Below are 19325 nucleotides of genomic sequence, written 5' to 3' on the forward strand. Positions count from 1 at the left end.
CAAACCCCGATGAAGTGGATACTCCTGTGACATCTCCAGCCTGGCAGTGGGCATGCGTCTTTCAAGTCTGTCCCCAAACCTCAGTGGGAAGATTTTCTTCCTTGGCTCCCACAATGTTTGCTATGACCCTCACATCCCACTCAGCTGCTGCCTGTGGCCTGAGTGAAACTGTGGGGTCTGCACCTTAGCAAGAGTCCAATATCCCCAATCTTCATGAGTGATTGTCTTAGGACTTCCCCCTTTCCTGGCTGTGGGATTAAAGGAACCCCTTCTCCTTTGTGTAGGATTCCAAGCTGGCCCTCAAGATTTCACCACCCCCCCTTAAATTTGAGTGGAACCTGTAAATATGCTGGGATGTCTTCTCTGTGATTATGTCACATTATGTGGCAAAGGGGATTTTGTAGAGGTAAAGACCCTGATCAGCTGACTTGGAGATAATTAGAAGGGAGATATATATATATGACCCTGGGTGGATGCAAAAGACATACCTCTCCCCCACCTCCCCCCCCCCCATGAGTACTAACTGCACCTCCACAGAGCTTAGGACCCTCAAGCCTCTTCTTAGTTTGGAAAAGGGGGTAGGACTGAGGTTGGGGGTGCAGTCAGTGGCAGGGCCAGTTCGGAGGCATTAACTGCCAGCAAGTCCTGAGGAGGTAGTTAGTTCTTGGTGACTTTTTGAATTTGGAATGTAAGAAATGATAAGGAATCGTTTGGTTCTCAGTTGCAATTTGATGGGAATCGTTTGGTTCTCAGTTGCAATTTTAGGACAAAGAGGGAGAAAAATCCCACAACATTTGATTACTCACAGTGGATGATGGTATCTGGTGTGATTTCCCTTTTCTTTTCCTGTTGTGACTCTTTTATAAAACCTATTTAACAATCCAGAAATTGAAATAAAATGTTTTAAGCTTACCAAAAAAATTGCCAGTAAGGTTCCCCATTCTCCCCTCCCCCAGTCGCTACTTGGAAATACAAGTGAGGCTGCATGCCTGAGGGCCTGGTGACATCCAGGTGGCCCTGATTGATGGGAATTGAATTTTTGGGTCCATAAAGCTAGAGGGCAGACTGGACTTTGCAGCCCCACGAAGTAGTCAGCTGTCCTTCCTGGAGATTTCTTTGTCCTTACTCCTTGACGGCAGCGCTAGGTAAAGTGCTCATTCAAAACTCAGGGAATCCTCAAGTTCAGGGTCACATCAAACAGGAAATTATGTTCTGGATCCCAACAGAACTGTATAGAAAAATGTCAGCCCTCAAACTCAGAAATCTGGTATCATGAAATCTTTTTTTTTTTCTTTTTTCTTTTAATAGGACTTTATTGGGGAACAGTGTGTACTTCCAGGACTTTTTCCAAGTCAAGTTATTGTCCTTTCAATCTTAGTTGTGGAGGGCGCAGCTCAGCTCCAAGTCCAGTTGCTGTTGCTAGTTGCAGGGGGCGCAGCCCACCATCCCTTGCAGGAGTCGAACCAGCAACCTTGTGGGTGAGAGGACGCACTCCAACAAACAGCCATCCGGGAGCACCAACTGAGCCATCCAGGAGCTCAGCGGCAGCTCAGCTCAAGGTGCCATGTTCAATCTTAGTTGCAGGGGGCGCTGCCCACCATCCCTTGCGGGAGTTGAGGAGTCCAACCGGCATCCTTGTGATTGAGAGCCCTCTGGCCCATGTGGGAATCGAACCGGCAGCCTTACGAAGTTAGGAGCACTGAGCTCCAACCACCTGAGCCACCGGGCCGGCCCCCTCATGAAACTTTTAACTGAAATGGGTTTACAAGATTTCAGCTTAGCAGAAAGGTAACACAAGCTACAAATGTTAAGTTCTCCACTGACTATGCTCACCTTTGCTTCCAAATGTGTTACCTGCTATGTCTGTAATACAAACAGGACTGGGCCTCACTGGGTCCTGCTCTGACCTGACACTCACCTGAAGCCAGTTTCAGCCCATATTCAAATCTTCTGACAACAAAGTTCACTCCAAAAGCACTCGGAAGAATGCAGGTGTTAGTGAGGTTCTGATGGGAAGACAGAGAGTTAAGATACTTGCATAGAAAACTGCCTAAGGCTGTTCTTAAAGTCTCTCTCCCTCAGCAGCGAGATGCCTTATCACCCCAGATACAGGGTCCCACAAGTCATTTCCAAAACACCCTCAGCTGTGCATATTCCATCTGCAAACCGAAAACTAGTCAAAGGTCAACAGAAGCAAAACAAGTTGTCCTCAGCCAAATTTAAACTACCAATTACTCCTCAGGCTTATCTCTGGGGGAATGTAGTCCCTTTTACTATTTTCATTTACAGAATCACTTATACGAGTATTCTATCTGGGGATTAACAGATTGTTAGTGATTAACCAGTTTATCATCTGATTCTTGTCTGTATCTCCTCGGCCCCTCCTGGACTATAAATTCCATGTAGACAGGGAGATTATCTATGCCATTCACCGTTGTATCTCCTATATCTTACCCATAGGAACACCTGGCACATAAGAGACCACAGATAATTTCCGGATGAAGAATGAATGGCACAGGGATATGAAAGACAATTTGGGGAATATAATCAATAATGTTATAAAGATTTTGCGGGGTATCCGATGGACACTTGTCTTATTAGGGAGACCACTGCAGGGACGGTGTAGATGCCTGATCACTGCACTGTACACCTGAGGCTGAAGCTGAATAATATTGAATGTCAGCTATAACTTTATATATATATATATATATATATATATATATATATATATATATATATATATATATAGTCACGGATATGGAGTACAGCATAGGGATAGAGTCAGTGGAACTGTAACAGCTATACACGATGTCAGAGGGGTAGTAGATTGGGGGAGGAGGTTATCACTTTGTGAGAGGTGTAAATGTCTATTACATTGTTTTGTACACCTGAAACTAATAATAATAATTAAAAGAAAAAAGAATGAATGGATGCCATGCATCCTCTTTTTCTGTTTGGACCTCAGTCACTTGGCAGGTCCTAAAGCTTGCAGGAGCAGCACTTGTTCACCAAGGACCTTTTGGAGTCTTCTTTTTCAGAACTCTTATCGTTAAATTTTAGGAATAACTTATTTATGTTTTCTTCCATAATTGTTTATTCCACATGTTTCTCCTTCAAATACTGACGTGGAATATGGACACGGTAACACATCATCTACTTGCTTTCAGGAAGTATGGAACATTTCATTATTATCGTTTTATAGTTTTTCTCTAAACTCGTCCCCAAAAAACCTCCAGGTCATAATTTCCTCATCTGTAGAAGTAGAATAATTATTTCCTTTTTTTAAAATCAAGAAATTTCACTAATAAATCATCCTTGATGTGTATCATTCTCCTCTTCCTTCCATCATCTATCAAATATCTATTGAATGTTGAATATAAACCAGATTCTATGCTATGTACATTGGTATTTACTGTCTCATATAAAAAAATATTTATTAGTCTGCATTGATTTAGAAAAGTAACATAGAGTCACAACGGAAATTTGGAACATATACAATACTATAAATAAGAATCACATAATCAGAGCCAGAAACAGTAACTGTCATCCTTTTGATATATTTCCTTCTAGTTTGTCCATATATACATGCATTTTTAATAGCTGAAATTATAATTTACACACAATTTTGCAATTTTTTCCCCTCTTACCAATAATTTAGGTATTTGCTTGTGTTCATGAAAAATTCCTCGGTTTTAATAGCTGCATAAGAATTAATTTAAACTTCCCCTAATTTTGGATGTTTTGGCTGTTTCAAATTTTCTGACATTATAGAAAAGGAGACAGTGCATATCTTTATGTACAAATCTTTGTGCTCATTTCTGATTATTTCTATAGAATCCCTAGATGGAATTATAAGGATCAAAATATATAAACATTTTTAAGGCTCTTAAAATATTTCATAAAGTTGCTTTCCAATAGCTATATCAACTTATGTTCCCACTAATAATATATAAAATTGCCCATTTCACTGCATTTCTGCCAGTATTGAATATTACAATTTAAGAAAACATTTTCTAATTTAATAGGTGCAAATATTGTATTTTATTTTAAATTTTCATTTTTAAAATTATTTGGTAGTCCAAACACACACACACACACACACACACACACACACACACACACAGAGCTAACTACTAACCATTTTTATTTTCTTTTTGAGGAAATTTTTCCATTGAGTTATTAGTTTTCTTATCAATTTGTGTGTACTCTTGTATTGAGGATAAAATTAACTGTCAGATTTGTTATGCATAGTTTTGTGGGTTTTTTTTTTTCCTTTTCAAATTTTGTTCATATTATTTCTAGTTATCAGAATTTCAAATTTTTTTATGTAATCTAGTCTAACGGTCATTTCCTGTATGATTTTCCCATTTCGTTTCTTCCCCCATCTTAAGGTCACATATTTGCCTAAATTTTCTCCCAGTTATAAAATTCTTTAATACAGCTGAAATTTCCTTTAGCACATAATGAAAGGTAAGGCCTCAACTTGATTTTTTTCAAATTACTAGTTTACTAGTAAACTAGTTTACTAGTAAATTACTAGTTTTCTCAAGCCCATTTACTGAGAATCCATCCCTTTTTCATTTATTTTAGATGACTCTTTTACCACATATTAAAGTCTACACTGTATCAACATTATCTTTTTCTGGGTTATCTATTCCATTCTATTATCTACATCATTCAATATCTATTATTCTTCTATTCTCCTTTAAATTATTATAGCCTCACTTCAATAATAAACAGAGCAATTTACCAGATTTTTCTTCACTTTCATAATTTTATTAACTCTCCTCATCTGCTCTTTGTTCAGGTAAATGTTAAAATAACTCTGTTTTAGCCTCACAGGGTAGGTGTTAACAGCCTTGTTTTACAAATGAGGAACGGAGTCTCAAAAAGGATAAATAGCTCATGTTTATACATCTCCACCATGGAAGAGGCATAAAGCAAAATCAAGTCTTAACACTTTCCCTTGCAGCTTTAAAATGCTATCATTTTTTTGTAAAGAAAACTCATGAAATTTACTAACCATTCTTTCTCCTTTCCTGTCTGCCTCTCTCTAGTGGCCATGACAGATATTGCACTTTCTCAAATCACTTAAAACAGTACTGTAATAAATTGTATAAAATAAAAACATGTTTAGTTTAACTTTTAGTTTACTCTAAAATTTTAATCTTACACAAAGCTCATAAGAACAATTATCTAATTTGGGGGGTCATGCATTACCAGCATTTTCTTTTAGCAACAAGCAGCCCTCAGAAGACATTTATTTAAAAGTTGAGTGACTATAAAGTAAAATTTTATAAATTTCATGGGTTTTAAAGAAGTAACAATAGCATATACAAAGACCCTCCAGATGTTTCTTTGCTCCTTTTTCCCCTTGACATTCTCTAAGTACTTTCATGAATAACGATCTTTCAATTCCCCCCCTAAGTCCCACTTCATGTCCTTTCTTACCTCACTTCATGTCCTTATGCTCTTTTAGTCCCTTTGTGTATGTTCGATTAGCACAAAGGTGCCTAGACAGGGGTGCAGAGGGGACTGGAAGCCAACCTGTGCTCAGGTGGTCACGCTGGGCCCTAACTGGGTCTGTATCCGTCCAGAGGAAGAGCCACCTGTTTGTAATTCCCACAAAGAGCTGAGATGTGCTCGCGGGGGACGGGTCTCATCTCCTCTGCTGCCTCGTCGTCGTTGAAACCCCCAGTCTCTTCCCTGTTTCTTTCCCGCCCCCCTTGTTTGCCTTTTTCTTTTCCCCTTCTTCCTTTCTAATCTGATCATCCTTCAGTTTCTTATTTCTTCTTCAACTGTAAGAAAAGACACTGTGTAAAATTAAATTTTTACACAAAAGATAATGTGTAAATTAAAAATTTTAAGTAAACTAAAGAAATGAAGTTAAAATATGTTTATACGTCTGAAAGGTTAACAAAGCAAAAGGTACAATAAAAAGAAAAAATTCTGGGAATTTTTTGTCAAAATGTCTTTTTCTTTATCTGCATTCCTTTAGAAACAGGGGTTGCCTATATTACCTCTCACCTGCGGGTGTTTAATATTATTTAACCTTTACTAAGCCAATTAATGATAAATGCATTCGTATTTAACACAATATGGAACAAAATTTAGAGGGGAAAAAAAGAACGTAAACAAAAAGCTTAGGCCCTTTATTCATCAAGGATTAAGGACTGACAGAATTGATTCTCTCCTGGATTTGGTTCAGAAAGAGGGGGATAATCACACTTGCCTAATTAACTAGCACATTGGGTAGATTAAAGTGCTTTGCAAACATTAATTAAAGATGCAGGGAGTTAGACGAGGCCAATGTGTTATTAGAGAAAAAGTTTTCTCCCCTTTAATCAGGTATCTCTTCCTGGGGACGGCAAAGAAATGATCTCAGGACTGAGGAATTGGGGCTCAGCCCTGAGTGCTGCCAGTGAGTCAGCCATTCTGCACAACCAACCACTTCCTTCCCGAGTTTTCTGTAGAAGGGGGATAAGCCCGAACAGCAGTTTGGAACATAGGTGGTTATACTGTCTGCCATTTGGGTATATAGCAAACCCTACAATTAATAAAAGCCGTAACTCTTGCTTTCTCCCTTCCCAGAGTTGTTCCTTCCCACGGAAACACTAGTAACCTTAACTTCCACCACCTTACAAAGCGTTCCACACCAGCTATTACCTCAGTCGATTTTCCCAGTGATAGAGGCAAGGAGAAAAGAGCACCAAGCAATGGGGTGAAAACGCTGGACCGAGTTTCTTGGCCTCTTTGATCCTGTTTTCCTCAGATTCCTCCTCTGTAAGATGGGAGCAAGAAATCAGGGGAGAGTTGTGAGGATTAAATGAAATAATATGTGTATGTTAAATGCCTTGTCCAAAGGTAATAAGAATTCTATATATAGTAGTTATTATTGCCAGTAAATATAAAATAACCTCTCAAAGCTGACGGGGCGGGGGAGGGGGAATGTTGGGAGAGGATGTCCCGTTTCTTCAGAGCTTCAAACGCAAATCCCTATTACTTTTCTCCGCGTGTGTAACCCAAGAGATGGCGGGTGGGGTTTCACTCAGATGGTCCCCAATTCAAACATCACAAGGAGACCGAGGAGCCCTGCGAGAGGCAACCACGGGCAGCTCCCGCGCGGGGGCCTGTCTCTTTAAATGCGCCGGGCGCGCGCTTTGTGCGTTTCGGGGGCCGAGCCCTGGATGGTGGGCGCGCAGCAGGGAGGTGCAGCGCGCATGAGCGAGCGCGCGGTAGAGGAGCGCGCGGCGTGCCGGAGGGGCGCGCGGCTGTCGGGGAGCGCGCATAAGAGCGCGCACGGCAGGGGAGCGCGCGGCGGGAATGTGAACGCGCGGTGGGCCGGCCCGGGACTGTTGGCCAGGAGCGCTCCGGCTGATCGGCTGTCCCACGGCGCGAGGGCTCCGGGCGGCGGTCCGGGGGGCACCTGCAGTCCCTGGGAAGGGGGCTCCTGCCAGGTGAGTGCGGACTTTTCGATCGAGGGCAGGGTTAGAAGGGCGGGGTAAGTCCTGGCAGCCGGTCCCCTCGCCTGGCACGTCGGTGAGCTGGGCGGTGTTTGCAGTCTGATGAGGGAGGCAAAGTCGGGTGGGTTTCAGGTAGAGAAAGGTGTTCCCATTTTTTTGTGAGCTGCGCTTCCCACGCTTTTCTGCGGTGCCCTCCTTGCGTGGGTCTCTTTGCGAGCTCTCCCTCTCCTCCACATCGCTTGTCCCCGTCTCCTGGAAGTTAGGAAAGACTGGCGCAGTCTGAAGGACCGTGGTCACCCCGGTGACCTCACTCACGGGAAACCCGCTCCCTCCTGTGGGATTTCAGGGGTTCGCGTGCGCCGCGGTCGCGGGCAGTAGGGAGGACGCGGCGTCTTCCCGCTCCGAGGTTGTCCTGTTGGGGTGGGGGGGCGCACGGTGGTCCGTGGCACATGCTTCGCTTTGTGCGCAGAGCAGTCCCGGGTGTCCCCAACAGCCCTCCCGTTTCCGTCCCGGAGATGGGCGAGGGAGTCGTCGCCCCACTTGCCACAGCGGCCCTCGAACTCTCCGGGGCTGTCTGTCCCTTACGCGGCGGGAAGGAGGTAGTCAGAGCCACCTGTTCAACTGGTGCTGTGCACAGTGACCAGTAGATTTTCATCCCCACCTCGGCTCCCTAACCCCCGACCCCCGGCGGGTAACTGAATCAAGCAGACACGTGTAGGATCTGCTAGTGAGCCGGGGCGGGAGGGATTTTCAAAAGAGAAGAAAATGGGGCGATGTGATGCAATTTAACAAAAGGCAATAAAATAAACGCCAGTATTTCTCCAAGGCTTTGAAACTTTCCCAGTATTGTCTTACGGAGTCTAAATTTAAGCGTCTAGCTTTTTTTTTTTTTTTTTTTTTTTTTTTTTTTTTTTTTTTAAACCGCAAGAACTAACCTCAGAAAACTTAACTCTCTGCCAGGACCTAGTTGATGCAGAGCTGAAAACTTAAATTGAGTTAAGGAAAATGATTTTTTTGTGTCTTCTCCCCCACCAAAAAAAAAACCCAGAGTAAAACGTTCAGCTCTGTTGCTGGAGACTGGGGGAAGAAGGCTCCTTCTAGCTCCAATTTTAATGGAGAACAATTTCTTTTTAACCCGTATTTCTGAAAGGTAGAAAAACACTAAACCAGGTGTAAGTGTAAACGTCAGGATAATGCTCGCAGGAGTAACCTTTATTAAAGATACTTTTCTGCTTTATGTTTTTAAAAGCACTACATACTTCACGCTCGCTACAAAGTTTGCCCTCATAGTTCCATGTCTGAATGTTACAGATTGTTTTTCTAGGTGGGGGAGGTATTTTCCTTCATGAGGCCAATGTGGAAATACAAACAAATGCCCTATTTACTTGGGATTGGGTGGGAAAGGTGGAAGTTGTCTAAAATCTCTCTTGCCAAACTTGACAGCGTATGTATGGAATCTTGTGTATTTTCTTGCCCAGACCAGTAATAGCCATCTTCAAATGAGCTTTCCTTTGAAATTTTTGGATGCTGATAATTTAAAAGTAACATATTTTCTCCATTACTAGAGATCAGAAAGCCATAGTTAGAATGCTAATGTAGAAAAGGCTGGAAAGAGGAGAGATGCTTTTCAGAAAATCTGAGTATGTCTGACTCTGTGGTGGCCCCCTTTGTGGCAGAGGGGATGTGCCTATTTTCGGGCTGGCCCCAGGTGTTCATGAATTCATTCAGTGATATTTGTAGACGGTTGAACACCCACAATGAGCTGAGCACTGAGCTAGTCACTGCGCATACAAACATACCCAGATAACAGCCATATGGCCCAAACTGATTAAAACCAGATCAAGTAAGCCTTCCTCAGGAGCTGAAGATATACCTGGCCCTGGTTCCAAAGTTCTCAGACACCTAAGGAGCCTATAGTTGTCACCCTGTGTTGATTCTAAAGATCATCTCAAATAACTACAAGAGGTGGAGTGGAGCCTTGAAGCCTGAATCCAGAGAGGTGAAAGGCTTGGGTGGAGCAGAGAACAGGGGATCCTCTGGAACAAAAAGTTCAAGTGCATCTTATCTACATGGTTGTGGGACAGCCGCCAGTGGCATGGAGGCCATTCAGGGGAAGGTGCCAGAGAATCCTAGGAGCATCCTAGAACTTGAGCTCTTCCCTTTGCTGCTGAAGGGCAGCATTTCGTTTCAGTTTCCATTGCCCTTTCTGGTGGCAGTGGTGGCTTCCCCGCTGTGCTCTGCAGCTCTCCCTGTGATATCCTGCGGCATTCTCCTCTTAGACCTTTGACTGAGTCCAGGGGCTTTGTACTGAAAGCCACTGTTCGCTGACACAGTGGGGTCAATATAGTGGGAATACTGGTAACATCTGTAGAGAACCACCGTGAAGCTGCACCTGTCCATAACACCCTTATCCATCTGGTCCAGGAGTCACGGCATTAATCTTGAATCCTATTTTAAGAACGTGGGTCTGGATTTCTAATCCATGCAGCCAGGATTGGTGGTAAAGGAAAGTGTAGGGCAGAACATTCCGCCTTATTGGATCAGGATGTGATAGCTCTATGAATGCGTTATCTTCAGGCAGGATATTTGCAAAGATCCGACCACCGTGAAGACTTGATTCTCTCACTCTTTTTTAAATTGTAAAGTACGTATTAAATTTGTCATTTTAAAGTATACAAATCAGTGGTATTATTAAGTACTTTCACATTGTATGTGTTTGAGAAGAATGGGTTTTCCTTTTTCTTTTCTGTAGAGATATCCATTAAATGCACCTTATTAATTGCATTATTCCTCACTAACTTTGTCTACTTAACATATCAATAACAAATATATTGAAAGACCTCACTAATGGGGGATTTGTCAATATCTACTGGTACTCTGAGACTATCTGTGCATACAACTTTGTTTTAATATCTAACAACGGGCATTTGTAAGTTGATATTGTTAGACATACAAAGTCTAATGGAAATTGAACTTTTATCATTACATAGTTACCTTCATTACTAATGAAGATTTTTGCCTTAAAGTCTATTTTGCCTGATATAATATAGCCAGAAGTAATCTTTTCATTGTTACTGTTGTTAATATTTGCTTGATGTCTCTTTTCCAATCCTTTTAATTTTCTTTTAAATATCTTCTTTTTTCAATTTTAATTTTATTACGATAACTTGAGTTATTTATGTAAACAATAGTCACATTATATATATATATATATACATATATATATATATATTTAGTATTAGTTTCATGTGTACCAAACACTGTGATACACATTTATCATTTATACCCCTCACAGAGTGATAACCCCTTAAGTATCTTGACTGAGGTATAATTGACATTCAATAAACTGCACATATTTAAAGTGTAAAAAAAAGTACATTCACAATGTTGTGCAACCATCACCACTATCTATTTCCAGAACTTTTTTTTTTTTTAATTTTTTTTTTTATTGGGGAACAGTGAGTTTCTCCAGGGCCCGTCAGCTCCAAGTCAAGTCATTACTTTCAATCTAGTTACGGAGGGCGCAGCTCACCGGCCCATGTGGGAATTGAACCGGCGACTCTGTTGTCCAGAGCTCACGCTCTAACCAACTGAGCCATCCAGCCAGCCCCTATTTCCAGAACTTTTTCATCACCCAAAAGGAAACTCCATATGCGTAAAGCTTTCACTCCCCTATTCCAGCCCCTGGCAGCCACTAAATCTACTTTCTGTCTCTATGGATTTGCTTGTTCTGGAAATTTCATATAAATGAAACCATATAATATGTGGCCTTTTGTGACTGGCTTGATTTTCATTTAGTAGTGTTTTCAAGATTCATCCATACTGTAGTGTGGATGAGTGCCTCAGTCCTTTTTATGGCTGAATAATATTCCATTGCATGGAAAGACCACAATTTGTTTATCCATTCATCATTTCATGGACTTGTGGGTTGTTTCCCCCTTTGGCTACTGTGAATAATTCTGCTGTGAACATTTGTGTACGAGTTTTTGTCTTCAGCCCTGTGGGTCTAGACCTAAAAGTGGAATTCCTGCATAATATAGTAATACAGTAATTCTATATTTAACCCATTGAGGAATCACCAAACATTTCCACGGTGACTGCACCATTTTATGTTCTCACTAGCAATGTAGGAGGGTCCGATTTCTCCACATCTACGCCAGCACTTGTGATTTTGTGTGGGTTTTTTTTAATTGCCATCCTAGTGGCTGTTTAGTGGTCTCATTGTAGTTTTGATCTGCATTTCCCTGATGACTAATAATGTGGAATATCTTTTCATGTGCTTGTTGGCCATTTATAGATCTTTGGAGAAATCTCTCTTCAGGGACTTAATTCTCTTTTGTATTAGCCTTTATATCACGAAAATCTTGCATATGAGTAAGTGTAGTTATTTTCACAGGGTGTGGTTTGTATATTATATTCTTTCTCAAATCTTCCTTCTGTTGTTTCATAGTTTTTGTTTTTGGGGGTTTTCTTCTGTTTTTCTTTCAGGCTTCTGCTGCTCCTTCTCGGACACCAGTTGTCTGACTGACTAGTGCTGTGAAATATTGAATATTCTGCCTTTTTACTTACTGATCCTCAGGCCTGGGGTATGCATCAATTCTTTCAGCGATATTTGTGGGCTCTTGGCCACAACAAGTGCTGAGTACTGAGCTAGTCATTGGACATACAACTGTCAGTCCTCATATGCTTCTGTTTTTGATGTTCACAGCTTACATTTTATTTTTTTTAATTAACAGATTAATAGAGCCTGGCTTAGGGAAAAAGAGCAGCACTAAATTGGAAGTGAGGGGATCCGCCTCAGGTGTCATCACCAAATAGCTGTGTGACCCTAGGATTCACCACTTTACCTTTTTGGAACTTGGTTTCCTGGTCTATAACATTTGGGGCAGGACTAAAAGACATCTCAGGCCGTCTCAGTCCTTGAAACTGGAGATTATGAATTAATGATTCACCACAGCTTTCCTTTACAAACCTAATTCTGTGAGTGTATTTAAAACAGTTTATTTTGCACACAACCTACTTAAAGGAATTACCTTGTATGAGAAAAAAATGCCTGTGCTCTTTTATGCTAAACTAAACTGGTAACTTTGGTTGATTGCTGCCTTCTAAAATGGTGCAGCTGGTATTTTTGGTAGATTGAGAGGGTTTGAAGAGCTTACATGAACATTTAAGGTCCTACCACGCAAGGCACAACTGGCACTGCAGAGGTGAATAAGGTGTGGTCCCAGCCCTGGAGAAACTGCAACCCAGTAAAGGCGAGAATGTAACTGTCGAATGTGAGTGCATAGCAGAGGACCACAAGTCTCTTGGGAACGAGGACAGAGATTATTCTTCCCTTCATGGGCACCAGAATAACTGTTGGAGATTGTAACATTGGAGCTGGACTTCCACAGGAGGACAGTGGAAAATTAGAATTGCAGAATTTTGGCTTTGATTATCATGCTAAAGAGTTTAACGTTCATTATGGGGCATTAACCACTGAAGGTTTATGAACAGGGTTATGACAGCAGGTCTGTGTTCTGACTTTACTGTGCAGTAGACATTCATACATGGTGGGAATAACTTGGGTGGGAGTAACTTGAGTGAGATGTTCAGGGTTGAGCAGGGAGGACAGAAAGGTGGAGATACAGATAAGATGGTACAAACAAGGGGATGGCAACGACAATGTCAAACGTAGAATAGAAGTTTGGGTACAAAAAGGTTTTAAAAAGCATTATTCTAGAGTAGCAAGCAAGACCTTGACCCACCTCTTTCTGACTTGCCAAATTGACTTGCAGGGTTTGGACCTCAGTTTCCTCGTTTGCTAACTTGTCCTCCACACACACTAGGTAACTAACGAATTTTTTGATGGAGCTCCTGCTAATGCAGCAACTTCACTTTATGAATCAGATGTCTTTAAAATGTGTGTGCGTAAATATGTTGTGTATTAGAATTTTTTCCTGTCGTACCCTATTGTGATTTTAGAGGTAGCTTCTGAAGAAAAATATTTTAGTATCAACATGTAATAAAACCATACTTAAACCAAAATTCCACTTCAAGAAACACTTCACTTTTTTACAATGTTAATTATCAATTCAATTCCAAAAACATTAGGTTGACCATATGAAATTACTGATATCCAACTATTTCTACACAAATGACAATTTCAAATAATTCACTCTAATAATTGCAGGTCAGATGTTAGACCCTTAAGCTTTTGTACTATGAAGGAAACCATCAACAAAACAAAAAGATAACCCACTGACTGGGAGAAGATATTAGCAAATGGCCCATCTGATAAGAAGTTAATATCCCAAATATTTAAAGAACTCATACAACTCAACATCAAAAAAAAAAATACCCCAAACAATCCAAGTATAAAAAAAATGGGCAGAGGATCTGAGTAGACATTTCTCCAAAGAGGACATACAGATGGCCAACAGGTACATAAAAAGATGCTTAACATCACTAATCATCCAGAAAATGCAAATCAAAATCAATGAGATACCACCTCCCATCTATCAGAATGGCTATTATCAAAAAGTAAACAAAGAACAAGTGTTTGTAAGGATATGTAGAAAAGGGAACCCTCATGCACTGTTGGTGGGGTTGCAAACAGTATGGAGGTTCCTCAAAAAATTAAAACTAGAACTACCGTATGACCCAGCAATTCCATTTCTGGGTATTTATCCAAAGAATCCAAAACACTAATTCGAAAAGATATATGCACCCCTATGTTCATTGCAGCATTATTTACAACAGCCAAGATATGGAAACAATTGAAATGCCCATCAATAGACGACTGGATAAAGAAATTGTCGTACATATATACAATGGGGTATTACTCAGCCGTGCAGAAGAATGAAATCTTGGATTTGCAACAACATGGATGAGCCTACAGGGTATAGTATGCTAAGTGAAATCAGTCAGACCAAAACAAACATGGTATGATTTCATTTACATGTGGAACCTGAACAAACAAAATGAAACAGAAACAAACTCATAATACAGAGAACAAACTGAGGGTTGCCAGATGGGAGCGGGGTTGGGGGGTTGGCTGAAAAAGGTGAAGGGAATAAGAAGTACAAATTGGCGGTTACAAAGTAGTCACAATGATGTGAAGTACAACATAGGGAATATACTCAGTATATAATAACTATGTATGGTATCCGGTGGGTACTAAACTTACTGTAGTGATCACTTAATAAGATATATAAATGTTTAATCACTATACTATATACCTGAAACTAATATAATATGCTATGCCACCTATAATTTAAAAATAAAAATTTTAAAAAAAGAATAGTCAGTGTACTTGAAAATTCACATAAAAAATACAGCGTGTTTAACAAGGTATTTCTTGGCTAATTCTCATTTCATCAGGATGTTATTAAGAATTTCGTTTTGGTTTTCCAAGGCAGTGAGGTTTACTGAGAGACCTTCGTCATTACGTAATTGTCAGACTCCACTGTCAAACTACTTAAAGGTGCTGAGTTTTCTCCCAGAGAGGTTGATAGGCAGTCTTTGAATTTCTTTTCATTTTTACTTGACAAACTTTTGTTTGTTTTATTTTAGCCTTTACATTCCCCCTCCCAGGCTGCCTGACAACTCTCCCTCCACCCAGTTCTGGAGGCACACTGACCCCATCTTGAGCTTTTGGAGATGGAGAGCGGGGATGGAGGTGCAGTTCCCACCTGCCTCCAGGGAGACCAGGGCATTGTACCTGTAGAGCTTGTAAACCTGCACCAGGACGGGGCCAACACTTCCCCCACCAGTGGGGTCTGGCCAGGACGTGGGTTCGGGGCAGCTCCTAACACCGCTGGAGACCCAGAGCCCATGGACAGGAGCCACCATCCCCACACCCCTGCTCAGGACTTGGGGGAGACAGGGTACAGGAAGCCCACCAAGAGCCCAGAAGCCCCTGCTGCAGAGCAGGGCATGCTGAGAAAAGGCAGAGAACCAGGCGAGATTCTTGAGATGCCTTTGTCTCCAGCCAAGCCTCTTGGCCCTCTCCCTGGGGGCAGTGCCAACTGTCCTCTCTGACCCCCCACCCCAGCCAAGCCCAGAGCCAGGCACCCGGTCCTTACCACTAGCCAACAAGAAACAAAAGTAGTGAAAACACCAACCTTTGCTGCCAAAAAAAACCACCTAAGTATTAAAAATTAAATTAAAACAGAAGCCCCAGTCAACTGAGTCAGCAGTGGTCTGGTGATTGCAGACTCACAGACAGCCCCGCATTCTTCCCCCAGCGCCAGGGTCTCTAAAGACAGCAGGAAGGGGCTTGGGAGCCACGTGTGCCCGTCACCAAGAAGGGCCCTGTGGGGAATAAATGTTGGGGGGAGGTGTCCTCAGGGGTCCCCAGTGTGGGGCACTGAGGACACTCCTTGAATTTCTGATGTTAGTATCTTAACTGACAGTTGGAGTCCCCATTTCTTGCAAAAGTGCTGAAAACCCCTTATCTCTTGTGCTCTGTCAGTTGGGACATGAGTTTGTGCCTAAAGGCCTGGATTTGAAATGAGTGATTTGAGCACGTTGTTACTAGGTTCCCAGAGGGCATCTAAGAAGAACCTGGGGAGAAGCGAGCCACCCACAGGGTAAATGCTCTGATGGGGTTAAAGCCAGCTGCAGTGGATTGATGGGCCCCGCGGGTCTTGTGTGAGCTGTGCCCCCCGCCCCTGGCTTGGATTGAAATCTGTTCAATTTGAGATAAGATGTGTCAGTCAGATGTCTGCTTCCAATCTAACCAGGGGTTGGTTATAAATACTATGCGAAATGAACATGCTCCAAGTGGGGTGTGTTTTTATTATGAGGACGAATGAAAAATTCTGCTAAGAATTTGGTGCTTCTCAGAAAAAAAAAAATTAAAAAACAATAAGGTACAATTATTACTTCCAAGTAGGAAGTACTGCATTTTATCTCACCAGAGTAGCACGTAGTGGGTGCTCTGGTAATATTTGCTGAATAAATAAAGAGAAAGCACACAAACCTGATTAACAAAAGAACAACATAAACTGGATTTTCTTCTTTTAATTTGCTAAAGAATCCAGAAATGCAGTAGGCATATAGAATGTCAATTTCTTTAAAAATGAGCTAAGTATACAAATTTGAAGTGTCTATCTTTGCAAACATTTCATGAGCTAGAATTAGGCTTTCACCCTTGTTGATGTTTGTCCGTTTGCTTCTTCCTGGGTCATAATGTTTTGTTACTAGGAACTAATCTGAAATCCAGCCAGGTTGTTTTCAGGTGAGGTTTTACTTTAGGAAAATCTAGTATCCACATCAATGATAGATAGCAGACTGCTAATAGGAGATTTCTTCCCTCAGGGCCCACGAACCAGCCTGCCTGCCAAGGCGAGGCCTCTACCGTGAACTTGTTTGCCTAGTGTAGGCAAATCAATTACTCTCGTGTCCTGTGTGGCCCTGAGGAAAATACTGCCTTCTGTTAATATTTGAAACTATTCACAATCAACACAGTCTGAAATCAACCTTGTTTTTCTACACTGTGCAAAAAAGAGCTTTCCAAAAAAAAAAAAAAAATCTAAATGAAAGCATGGTAATTGTTCTCCAGAAGTAAAATTAGTAGCCTTTAAAATGTTAAATTGTGTTTAATACCCCTGAGTGCCAGTTAGAGCTTAAAGTCCTTACGGAAGGTATTTCAGAAGAAAGGAAAAAACCCAGTCAGAGAAAAGACATCTTATGAACCGGATGCTAAACCATTGAGCACATCAACATTTGAAAACTCCGGAACAAAACTAACTCTGCACTCCCAGCCCTCCCAGCACCAACCAGCTTCACCCTGAGGTGGATTTGCCTTTGATCTGCAAGGAGACAGTCCTGGCTTGTTAGTTTGCCTGGTGAATTTATTTTTGGAAACATTCCTTTTTTTCCAAGGTTTTTGTATTCTTGACATTGAGAAAAAGCCGAACTAAAGAAAAGTTACTACATATTTATTTTACTTCAGCCTGTTTGTGTAGAGGCCCGTGTTCAAAGTTAATTTGGGTCGTGGGTTACATCTGTACATGTGCGTGCATTCATGTTGATATTTATTGCATGTCAGTATTGGGAAGCATTACTGGCTTAGTGTGTCTGATGTATTTATTGGTGCCAATTTTTTCTTTTTCGCATATTAGTTGTAAAGCTAAGGGAAGCATCTCATCTGTGGCTGTGTTTAAGCCACCCCCCCCCCCCCATGTTTCCATTTGCCCATGATTGACACCTATAGGTTGAATGAGAGTAATTTCTCCTAAATGTGAAGGATTTGGTCTATGTACACAATAGCGGGATAAAGGATGGTTACGACAACAATGTGAACATATTTGAAACACTCCTAAGAGTTTAAGCTTTTCTTTTAGAGCAAAGGTCTCTTTTAAGGACACTATCTTTTTTTTCTTTTCTCAAAAAATAAGATGATTTTAGAGTTTTAAAATATAAATTTTGTTTATGTAATAAATATTAAGTCTATATTTTGTGACAAATATTTTCCAAAATCCTGTGGCTATAGTAAAAGACAGAGAGACTTACAAGGAGTTTCTAGTCTAACTGAGGAAAAAAGAATTAACATGCATAAGAAACCTGATGTGATCAGTTGCAACTGAGTGATAAAAAATGTCATTATGTAGTTAACAAGTGGTGGCATATAAACAGTAGGAAGGGAAGGAGGCAGGTGGAGAGGGCCCTGTTGAGTAGCACCGTGAAGGAAGGTCTGAGAAGGTCCGGTGTCGTTTTTTGAGCCAGGCTTTGAAGACTGGGAGGAGAGCGACGGGAGGCTGTGAAAATGTGGCTCACAACTGAGCAGAACATTTAGGAGACGAGGCTGGATAAAGGGTTTACATTGTGGAAAATAAGGTCGAAGAGATAAGGTTAGGCCAGATTCTAGACAGACACTTAAAGCTCTCTGTTCTTACAGATAGGTTCCTTGGCAGTATAGTTTAGGAAAATGAAAAGTGTACCAAGTCTAACAGGCTCGTGGTACCAGAAGTAATTCAGGATTTTAGAAAGGCTATTTAAATACTATTTGCAGTTCACTAGTGAATGTTGGAGTATTTGTTTTATTTTCAGCACACTTTGGAGGAGTAGAAAACTTGGAAGAGAATGAACTACAGGACCAACAAGTACTTTTATCTCTCTGCAAGGACAGCTAGTAGACTCTATGTGCGCATGTGCGTCTTTGTACGGTGAGGGGAGGGAGGTGACAGATTGCACTTGTGTGTACATCGGACCTAAGGCAGAGTTGTGCCGAGAATTACTGGATGTGCTGTGGTAACTAGAGTAAAAACATTTTCATGGACTTAGTCTGTAAATTATTTTTAGGGAGAATTGAAATGGTTAATTTAGTCTAAGAATTTTGTTAAAGCCCTAATAAGTTGAATAATAGAAAAGGAAGAATTTCAGTACTCAGTTTCCTTTTATCTTATGAATAGGTTAATAAAACAAGAGTCTTGACATCATTCATAGCTTCATCTTCTAGTTAATTTGTCATTATAAGCCTCATTTTTGTTACCATACATTATAGAATTAGCATAGAACCAGGTAGAAACTATAAAAATCGGACTCCCATCTTCTTTGTTCAAGGAAATCAGAGCTAAGTGCCTAGCACGTGAATACATGTTGAGAGGAGCGCGTGTCCAGAGCTACTCGATTTAAGGCCACAATGACTACTCTGTGTTTACTGATTATTTCATCTAAGAGTGTGTACATTCCACTAAAAATGGCCATCCTTTTTATTTTCGCCCACGGCTTAACCATATGAAAAAGCCTATTCATGATGATGATCTGTGGTGACTCAGAAACTGTTCCCATTGTAAAACTCCTTCACTTTGAAGGTTCTTGAAGGTCAAGAAAAACTTACCTTTTGGAAAATGGCTTGGCTGTTAAATCATCACA

At 41.1% G+C, this 19325-nt stretch overlaps 1 protein-coding gene across 1 annotated transcript in view; it reads left to right on the forward strand.

The window, feature by feature from the left end:
* The first annotated feature begins 7304 nt into the window (after positions 1-7304).
* PROSER2 (proline and serine rich 2) overlaps positions 7305-19325 on the forward strand; it is a 40841-nt gene continuing 28820 nt past the window's right edge. The window contains exon 1 of the mRNA XM_033100802.1: positions 7305-7457. The gene's annotated coding sequence lies outside the window, so the exon portion shown is untranslated. The remainder of the gene's footprint in view (positions 7458-19325) is intronic.

This window comes from Rhinolophus ferrumequinum (genome assembly GCF_004115265.2).
Source record: "Rhinolophus ferrumequinum isolate MPI-CBG mRhiFer1 chromosome 5 unlocalized genomic scaffold, mRhiFer1_v1.p scaffold_110_arrow_ctg1, whole genome shotgun sequence".
Lineage (NCBI taxonomy): Eukaryota > Metazoa > Chordata > Mammalia > Chiroptera > Rhinolophidae > Rhinolophus > Rhinolophus ferrumequinum.